This window comes from Pinus tabuliformis, chromosome 1_2 (assembly GCF_031772625.1).
Source record: "Pinus tabuliformis cultivar Carrire ecotype Pingquan chromosome 1_2, CPIR1, whole genome shotgun sequence".
Classification (NCBI taxonomy): Eukaryota; Viridiplantae; Streptophyta; class Pinopsida; order Pinales; family Pinaceae; genus Pinus; species Pinus tabuliformis.
In genome coordinates, this window is record NC_142298.1 from 824943290 (window position 1) to 824952774 (window position 9485).

The window sequence follows — 9485 nt, forward strand, 5'->3', positions numbered from 1 at the left end:
CGTTGAAATATCTGAATGAGCTCCCCCTTTGTATATGTCATGGTGCACCAATCTGATCATGCTCTTTCTGAGAACAATCTGAAATGTCTTCTCTGCTATATAGTGATGTTCATGCTCAGGCTCCCCCTGACTGTAAGCAAGGTCTAAATAAGATGAACATCAGCAACAACACTTTATGATCTGCTCCATAGTATCTGTCAACAACAACTAGACCAGCAACTTGTATTAGTGCATGAATCATCAAGGTATGTCTACATCAACAGAATTTCACATTCTATGTGAGAAACATCATAGCCATCCAGATCTACATGAATCAAGTATCATCAATTGGGAATATCTACATTAATCAACATATGTATGAAACAATCCTATCATTATATAGATAAGAGCTCATTATCATCATGTCTCCAACAATGCAACTTTGAATAATCATCCCTGTATCCATCCAACAATCCTCATCCATTTGTGCCAAGAATGAAAGGAGTCATAACTGTAATATATGATCTTTATGCATATGACGACAGCAACATATGAGTGACTCAACATCAAGAGTATGTGAATTCAAGCTAAGTGCTTCCCATGCAAGCATCATTAGAAAATCAACCATAAATCTGATCCAAGAACCATGTGAACAACTCATAACCATAGCAAGACGAATCATTTATCCATATAAGTATCATCACCAAGGACTATTAACCATCATGCCAATAATGCATTAAGTCCATATGCTCCCTCTAAACCTGTGCCATCTGTCTGATCATGCATATCAATAAGAAGTATCAAGACATCATCAATATCAAGTTACAACAAAAACACTTCTAACCATAATATCCACACATCATTATTATTAACTAGAGCAAAACTGATCCTTCTCTTGAATCTGTCCCTACTGCCTTTCTTCAAACAATAATATACGCGACTGTGCAGTAACTAACTCGCGTATATATGCAACTTTCCTTTATGGATTTTGCATATGAGATTCAGGACACTGAAGTTTTGTACTTTCAGCTCCCTCTGATTCTGGTATGTCTGTACGTTGTGCAGTGCTTCCTTTTTCTGACTGTACTTCCTTTTTCCTCCATATCTTCAAGCGTGATGATGACATTTTCTCCTTTTGATATGGTGCCCACACTTTGTTCCTGCATTCCTTAGCTATATGTCCAAGCTTGTTACATGCATAACATCTTACATGTTTCATATTCCTCCTGTAACAATCAGCAGCTTTGTGACCAAACATATTGCAAGCAAAGCAATATCCATAAAAGTACCTTGAATGTGATGATCTTTTTACATAATGGTCTTGAACCCTTCTTCTTCTACATCTAGCTGCAACATGTCCAAGATTATGACATACATAACATTCAACATTATTCATCAGAGGAGTAAAGGATTTTCTTTGAGGAATCTCTTTTCTTGGTTGATGATGAGATTGATCTTTCATTTCTTCGTTGATCACTTTAGATTTCTCTTTACAGTTCCTTGCCTCACTTTGTGAACTAGATTCACCTTCAACAGATTCATGGAAACCAAGACCAGTCTTTATAGTAGGATACCTTTGACTACTAAGAATATCATCCAAAACTTTAGAACTATCTTGAAATCGTAAAAGCTTATCCTTTTCTTCTAGTTTACCTTTCAAGATATTTACCTCAACCTGAAGCTGTTCTTCCTTTTCAAGAGATTTCTTTTTCAAATCTTCTTCAGTTTTCCTTCCTTCTTCCATTTGTTCCCTTATTTTGAGAATCTCCTTTTCTTGTTCTTCATTCAGATCCTGCTACATTTGACGAACTCGGAAGGCACATTCTAGTTGAGATTTTAAGCTGGTGACTTCGTTTTCTTGTTTTGCAATAGCTTGGAGTAGATTTGTATTCTGCTTCTTTGATTCTTCAAGATCTCCTTTTAGTGAGAGGATTGTAGCTTCAATATTTTCATAGTAGTTGGATCTATCTTTGAGTTTCTTGATGGTTGTGCTTCTTTCGTTGACTTCTTTTCTTAATGATGTCACTTCATGCTGCAATTTTTGACATTGGTCTTCCTTGTCCTTGAGTAGCTTTCTTACCTTGTTTCCTTCTTCTAGTTGGGCCTTTAGTTTGGTAGCTTCTTCTTTGAAATCACATTCCCTTTTGTTCAATAGATCTTGTTGATCTTTAATTTTGTCTGTCAACCTTTTAAATTCTGCCTCTATTTGATATCTTTCTTGTTCACCCATAAGAGAAAATTCAGTAGTTTCGCTATCGCTTTCATCTCTTCCAAAAGGAAAGATAGCTGGAACATCAGAGGATAATATATTCATACCTAATAATGATTCTGAATCTGATTCTGAATCTGAAGAGCTTCTTATACCTAATCCCCAATCGATTCTCCCAATGTCATAGTTCTTCTGAGATGACTTCTTTTTCTTACGTGATTTTTTCTTAAGCTTCTTTCCCATTGTTCCACGGATCTCCTTCAAGCGATCAAGCTTCTATAAAAGGACCTGCTCTGATACCAATTGTTGGAAATAATATTGAGAGGGGGGGGTGAATCAGTATTATCACATTAATAAAACTTTTTCATTTCCATAATCAGATTCATATATGCTACTTCCACAACTTCTTATGATTAAGTTAATTGATCCTCAATGAGTGCGTTAGAACATTATCAACCATATTATCAGATAATAGATGCCGTAATAGAGAATAGATCATCACACATAAGGCACACACATGAACACCATGATATAAGGTGGAAACCCAATGCGGGAGAAAAACCACCTGCTGCAAGTCATCTCAATCTTCTTCTTAATAAGAAAATCCTTTTACAATATTTGTACTGGTGCAGTCTTATACCAGTACGGGAGCTACAACCCCCTTTGCTCTTGTACTAGCCAATCCATTTACTTGTACGCAGGCTGCTACCTGCTACAATGCTCCAAAGATCTCCCTTAGCTCTTGTAATAGCTTAGATACTAGTACATAGGCGCTGGCCTACAATCTTCTCTCCTCCAGGTACCACGTTTCATCAATTTTCAGACTGGATACATTGAAGCACAACACATAATCTGAAAGGCCACTTTTCATCCAATTTTCATACTGGACCCAACAACAACATTGAAGCTCATAATCAAACAACCTTCTGAATCACCCAATCACCAGATCCATACATATACAATGATATTATGAGAGTTATCAACCAGATCTAGGACATAAAGATAAGTTATTAATCATGCTGTTATATGAACTCAATACCAGTAACCAAACATCATTTATGCACCCAAAACCCTGTAGAATAGTCAAAGGTAGTTAAAACAAATTTTAAGCAGGAATCGCAACTTCACTGGTATAGATCTACGGATATCTGTACTACCTCCGCACCTGCGCCATCTGTGGCGCCACGACCACCGCACCTGCGTCTTCTGTGGCGCCTCCACATTGCGCCTTCTGTGGCACCTCCGCACTGCGCCTTCTGTGGCACCTCTGCACTGCGCCTTCTGTGGCACCTCTGTGGCGTCTCCGCACTACGCCTTCTGTGGCGCCTCCGCACTGTGCCTTCTGTGGCACCTCTGTGGCGTCTCCACACTGCGCCTTCTATGGCACCTCTGCACTATGCCTTCTATGGCGCCTCCGCACTGCGCCTTCTGTGGCGTCTCCACACTGCCCCTTCTGTGGCGTCTCCGCACTGCGCCTTCTGTGGTGCCTCCGCACTGTGCCTTCTGTGGCGTCTCCGCACTGCGCCTTCTGTGGCGCCTCCGCACTGCGCCTTCTGTGGCATCTCCACACTGCGCCTTCTGTGGAACCTCTGTGGCATCTCCGCACTGTGCCTTCTGTGGCGTCTCCGCACGGCGCCTTCTGTGGCGCCTCTGTGCCGTCTCCACACTGCGCCTTCTGTGGTGCCTCCGCACTGTGCCTTCTGTGTGTTATAGACATTTTTGTGCCTTACAACATTGAGCATGAAATGTCCATAATCTAAGGGATCCAAAGTCCCTAAACATGTTGTTCCTACCCCTAGAGGAACAAGGCTAACAAACCACAGCAATTCACAGAAGTTCTCCACCAGAAACTGCTCAAAAACAAGTCAATTCAGGATCATGTCAATGGCTCTACTAGCTGTCTGCGCTGAATGTCAATGGCTCCACTAGCTACCTGCATTGAATGTCAACGCCAACACTAGCTACCTGCGCTGAGCGAGAGTGGACATGTGGCAAGCTCATTTCTCAAGGTGTCAAAACCCAGGAAGCTTCCAAAATGACACTTGTCTCAGGGAATTCGACTATGATGAGTAAGAGGTTCCATATCTCCAAGTGGAAGCAAGAACCTCCAAGTGGAATCAAGAACTGACAGAGGGAGAGGACACTAGTCAGATCTCAAGCTGACTCATCCTCTCTCCAAACATCTATATATGGATCTCTCCTCCATGAGATCTGGAGGCTGAAATTCTGTTATTGCAAAGAATTGCTGTTGGTTTGAGACTGGAATCATTGGGTGCTTAATGCTTTGAAGGGAGGTGAAGATAGGAATTCCATTTTGCTGGGAAGGAGAAGCTGGATTGGAGCCCTCTGGGTTGTATCTCTTCCTGAACCTTGTTATTCATCAATAAAGCTATCTTGGTTTCTCCTATATACTGATATATCTTTGATGTATGATTACATTAGTATATTTAGTTTACTTCTAATCCTGAACTAGTTATGTTTATGAATCTATGTCTTTGTGTAGTGTTCTTCTCTTGTGATCTTCCAGAGACCTGTTGAAGCTGGGCGAGCGAGAAGGCAAGTAGTTGTGAACACCCAAAGAGAAGAGAAGTTGGATCGAGGGACAAATGGAAGACACCGGTTAGTCCATCCATCTCTCTTCATTCTTAATTCATAAAGGAATAATACTAGAATAACTGTCTCTGTTTGTTGCTAAGGCACTGTCACACCTTAGGTGGATAGGATCGTCCTGCATAGGCATTTTTCCCCACAACAAATTGGCGACTCCACTGGGGAGGATTTGTTTTAGTTATTTTATTTGTGTTTCTATCATTGTTTGTTTCATAGACTCAACAGCAACAATCGAACTGCTTCTGCTATTCTCAGTTGCAAAGTAGACAGTTGCTGCCTTGATCCAATCACTGGATTTGTCTATGATCTGAAAAATGGACTCACAAATGATTTGATGATCCTTTGTGATAGATCTTAGTACCCCCTCAAAGAATCCCTTTGATTGAACCTTGCTTGTGTTTTTGATTTGGCCTGAAACCGTTGATTAATCAACAATCTGTGACCCAGAACCCAGTGAGAAACGAGAGTTTCTCCTTCAGCGCGACTCCTGTGAAGGCATTCTGCATTTCAACGCACGTCCCGTGAAGGCTACCTGCACTGAATGTCAAAACCACAGTGTTGAGGTTACGCTGAACCAGTTTGGCCTTGTGCAGCTGGGGTTCTCTGCTCTCTGTTGCCCTGTTTTGATCTCTGATTTTTGCAGCCTGTAACCAGCATAGGTACCAGTCTGATAACTCCTTTTCTCTGCTTAAATTCCGCCTCCTTTTTTACAAAAAGACTATGAGTGTTTTTATGTGTTTGTGGCGTCATTTACAGTTTTCCTTTGCATGAGTGAAATAATCATCCTGTAGCCCTTGATTCAGATCTGTCGATTGTGATCTTAGGAGAGAGTTCATTGGTTGTTTACAGTTCATTATACATTTGCTTTTGCTTATTGGTTTGAGTTTGTCTCTTTTAAGTGTCGAAACAAGTATTCATTTCAAAAGTCGTAAAGTGTTGTAATCTCTTCTACCCTTTCTGATTTCGAAAAAGTAAACTTGTTTGTACTTGTCATTTAAAAGAAAATTCAAAGTTGTACAAAAAGCTTTCTTTGTAGGCATCAATACTAAGAAAGCAGAAAACAAACACCTGCATTGTGCATTTGCATTTTGATAGTTTGCATGCTTGATTTAGGAAAAAGTGCATTAGAGTGTGCTGATTGCTCTCTGAGAAAAGATGGTGTCTTTCTTTTCCCTTAGTAGCTAGGATTTTCAAAGTTGAAAAGATATAAAGCTTGCTTATCATCTTGAGACTGCATTTAGGAATTGTACCATACATCTCGTGGTGATCCAGAAAGGCAAAATTCTAAAAATATCAACTTAAAATAAACTGAATGAACTTAACAAAGCTTTGCAACATAACGCATAACATAGAGGTCTAGGCTAGAGACGTGTTCCGGCGTCGTTAAGCCTGGTGACTGTCGATCTCGTGGAAGGTGGGTGATTCCTCCTGAGGGACGATAGCACCAATACAGATTGTGCTCCCATGTACCGTTGTGTATATATTGGGAGACCCCTATAGGCATATATCCTTTATCCTTAGGAAGCCGTGTCGGCCACCCTACTGATCGCAATGCACTGAACACAGCATTCAGGAAGATCGACCGCCCGTACCTTAAAAATTATTCTGCGGTTTTGCGAAAAGTTTGGCACACCCTCCACCTAGAACTCCAGAGCAGTTCCTTTTGGCCTTTTTCAGACTCTATAACGGAAAAAGTCCATCCGAGCATTTGTCACTTCAGGCTCGTTAAAACATCGAAGGAGACTAGAGTCATCTTTAGCTTTTTCTCGACTCTTTAAAAGTGAAAAAGCAAGTTGTGTCTAAAGCGTCGTTAACAATTTATTTTAAGCGGAACAATCACCCTTTATTCCCGCGTTGATCTTTAAGTTGAAAAGATGGAGCCCACCAACCAAGGAATTCCCCTTGGTGAAAATCCTAGTCCCTTCTCCTCTTGGGGAGATGTTGGTGCGCCCCACATAGCCACATTGTCGCTTCCAGGACTGACAATTAGCCTACCAGTCTGGCTCTTTTCAACCAGTGTCGTTCAGAACACCACCATTCTTGAACAGTCGAGTCAACAGTTAGACCAGACCAGAGTTACCCACCAGCCTTCTACTTCGTATAATTCTTCCTCTCCTCCTTCCTCTTCGCTTGACGGAACTGGTAGAACAAAAACCAAGTTCCTAAGGAGAAGAAGGAGAAGAAGAAGAAAGAGAAGAAGAAGAAGGAGCCAAAGGCGACTGGGGGAAAACAAGTTTCGTCTAACAAAAATCCAGACACGGCACTGACAAGGCCTAAATGGCCATGTGTCATATTCAAGGGAGACCACTTCCACAGAGATTGTCCCTGCATCCCTCAGATACTAAGGGACTGGTCTCCCTGTTTGCACAATTCGGTAGCGTCGACCTCTGATAGCCATGTTGACTGCTCACCGTCAACTAGCGGAAGTGAAGCCCCAGGACAGAGAGAGAAAGCTAGATTTCCCTGCAAACTGTGTGAAGGTGATCACGCCATCCACCGTTGTCCCTTCTTAGATGAGGCAAAAAGAGTTCTGGAAGATCGCCCGATTTTACGAGCACAACTTCCTCCTGGATATCAAAAACTCCTGCCAAGTCCTTCGCTAGTTGAGAATCCGGCTGGCCTGCTCAGATGGTCAGCCGAAGCACCTGTCATTGAAGATGAACCGTTTGAATCCATACCTAATGAAAGTCTAAAGGTTGAAACGGCAGTTGACCCGGTTTTGCCTTCAGAGGCTCTATCTTCGAATGATACCATCACAGAGGAGAATAAAGACGACACCGTCCAAATTCCCTTCATCAACACTGACTCTGATGAACAAGGGGGCAATGCACCCATTCCTTTATCGCAGGAAGGAAGTTAGTCAGAGCGATATCCGGCCGTCTATTCGGTCCCACCACCAAGCAACCTAGTTGTCTCGTTCGACTGGAACCAACTAGGCAGACCCCGCTTGCCAGCCAGCATACCATTCAGAATTATCGTCCAAATATACAGAATGGTAATGGCTGGCACAATTATTGATGAAGGGGCATCTGTGAGTATCCTTTCCTCTATTGCTTGGAAAGCGCTTGGTTAACCAGTGCTTTTTCCTGAAATGAGAAATCTATCAGGCTTTGATAAAGGAACCGGTTGACCTTTAGGGATCCTCCCTAATGTGCGCATCACATTGAAAGGGAAGACCGTTCAAATGAACATGATGGTCGTTAAAGGACCCTTGGATTATAACCTACTCCTTGGACGAGACTATATATATTGCATGGGAGCCATCGTCTCATCACTCTTTAGAGTAATGTGTTTTTCGCATGAAGGAAGAATGGTCAAGCTCGTGGACCAACTTTCATTCCCCGGATCACGCATCGCAAATAGTCATATACCATCCCTAAATGGTCTATTCACGCAAGAAGTGTCTCAACCCATGGTCCGTCCTCCTGATGAGCGCGAGTAATCCGGGAGGATATGACTAGAACCCAGGGGGCATGCATCCTGGCCTATTTTGGCAGGGAAACTTTGGGTATAAGGTAGGTTTCCGCGAGAGAATATGACTAGTCCATACCCCGTCCGTCTAGGAAGAGGGTTGTTCTAGAATAAGATTCTTTTGTCAAAGTTATGTGAGTTGGCGGGCTACGTCACTCACCTTTGTCTATTTCGGTAGACATCGCTGAAGAAGTGTCTTGTTTGCTCCGTGAATGAGACAATCTTTGGGTAACCTGAAAGAGGTAAGCCTCTCTCGTTAAAACAAATGTTTTGGCGGAAGTGAAGTAGAGGTAACCTTGAAATCATACTTTATGCCTGGGGGCATGCAAACCTTTTAGAGTGCAAGCAAGGGGCGGCTATTTATTTTTTAAATTTTTAGGACCTCTAACCCTTTAAACTCATAGGATTAGTCGTTTTCGAACTTGCATAAAGAAAGGATCCGGAGCAAAGCTTACGTAAGATCTAAGCTCCCTAAAAAATAGCATCTTCAATGAGACACTCTTACCATATGACTGGTATAATCGAGCAGTTTTAACACAGAGTTCATGCTCGTTAAAAAATAAATGCAAGAACCGAGCAGTTTTAGCACATAGTTCATGCTCGTTAAAAAATAAGCATAAGATCGAGCAAGTGTTTCAATCCGTGTTCAAGCTCGTTAAAAAATGAACTATCTTCCGGTAAATAACCACTGTGAATGCAACCTTATCTGCCATTAAAGCCTTGGTCGTGTTTGCACCGTCACCTCCACTTTTCATTTGGCCGATCGTTCACCTCCATTTGATTGTTTACCCATTTTGAGGAACAACTACGAAGAGTGATTTCACCTAGCCATCCTTGTGACACTGCCGTGATTGGAAAATTCCAACCTGTACCTGGAATCAGCTGCTAACCCTGTTTATCACTCGTTCCTCAAAAGACGAGTCTTCTTTAAGCTCTTTTCAGCTGACTCATAAAATATGAAAAGATTGCCGAGTTTTGGTCTTCCAGCTCGTTAAAGCGACCGGAAGTGCTATCCCTCCTCTAGATTTTAATCTTTTTGGACCTGAGGGATTATTGCACAAAAAGATCGAGTGCTTGTTTTGTTTGGCTCGTTAAAACTATCGAAAACTCATCCCTTCTATATTGTTTTATACTTTTTCGAACTTAAGGGATTAGATGACGAAAAACGAATTTTGGAGTTAACTTTATGTACCTTTCAGACTCTCTAAAAATGAAA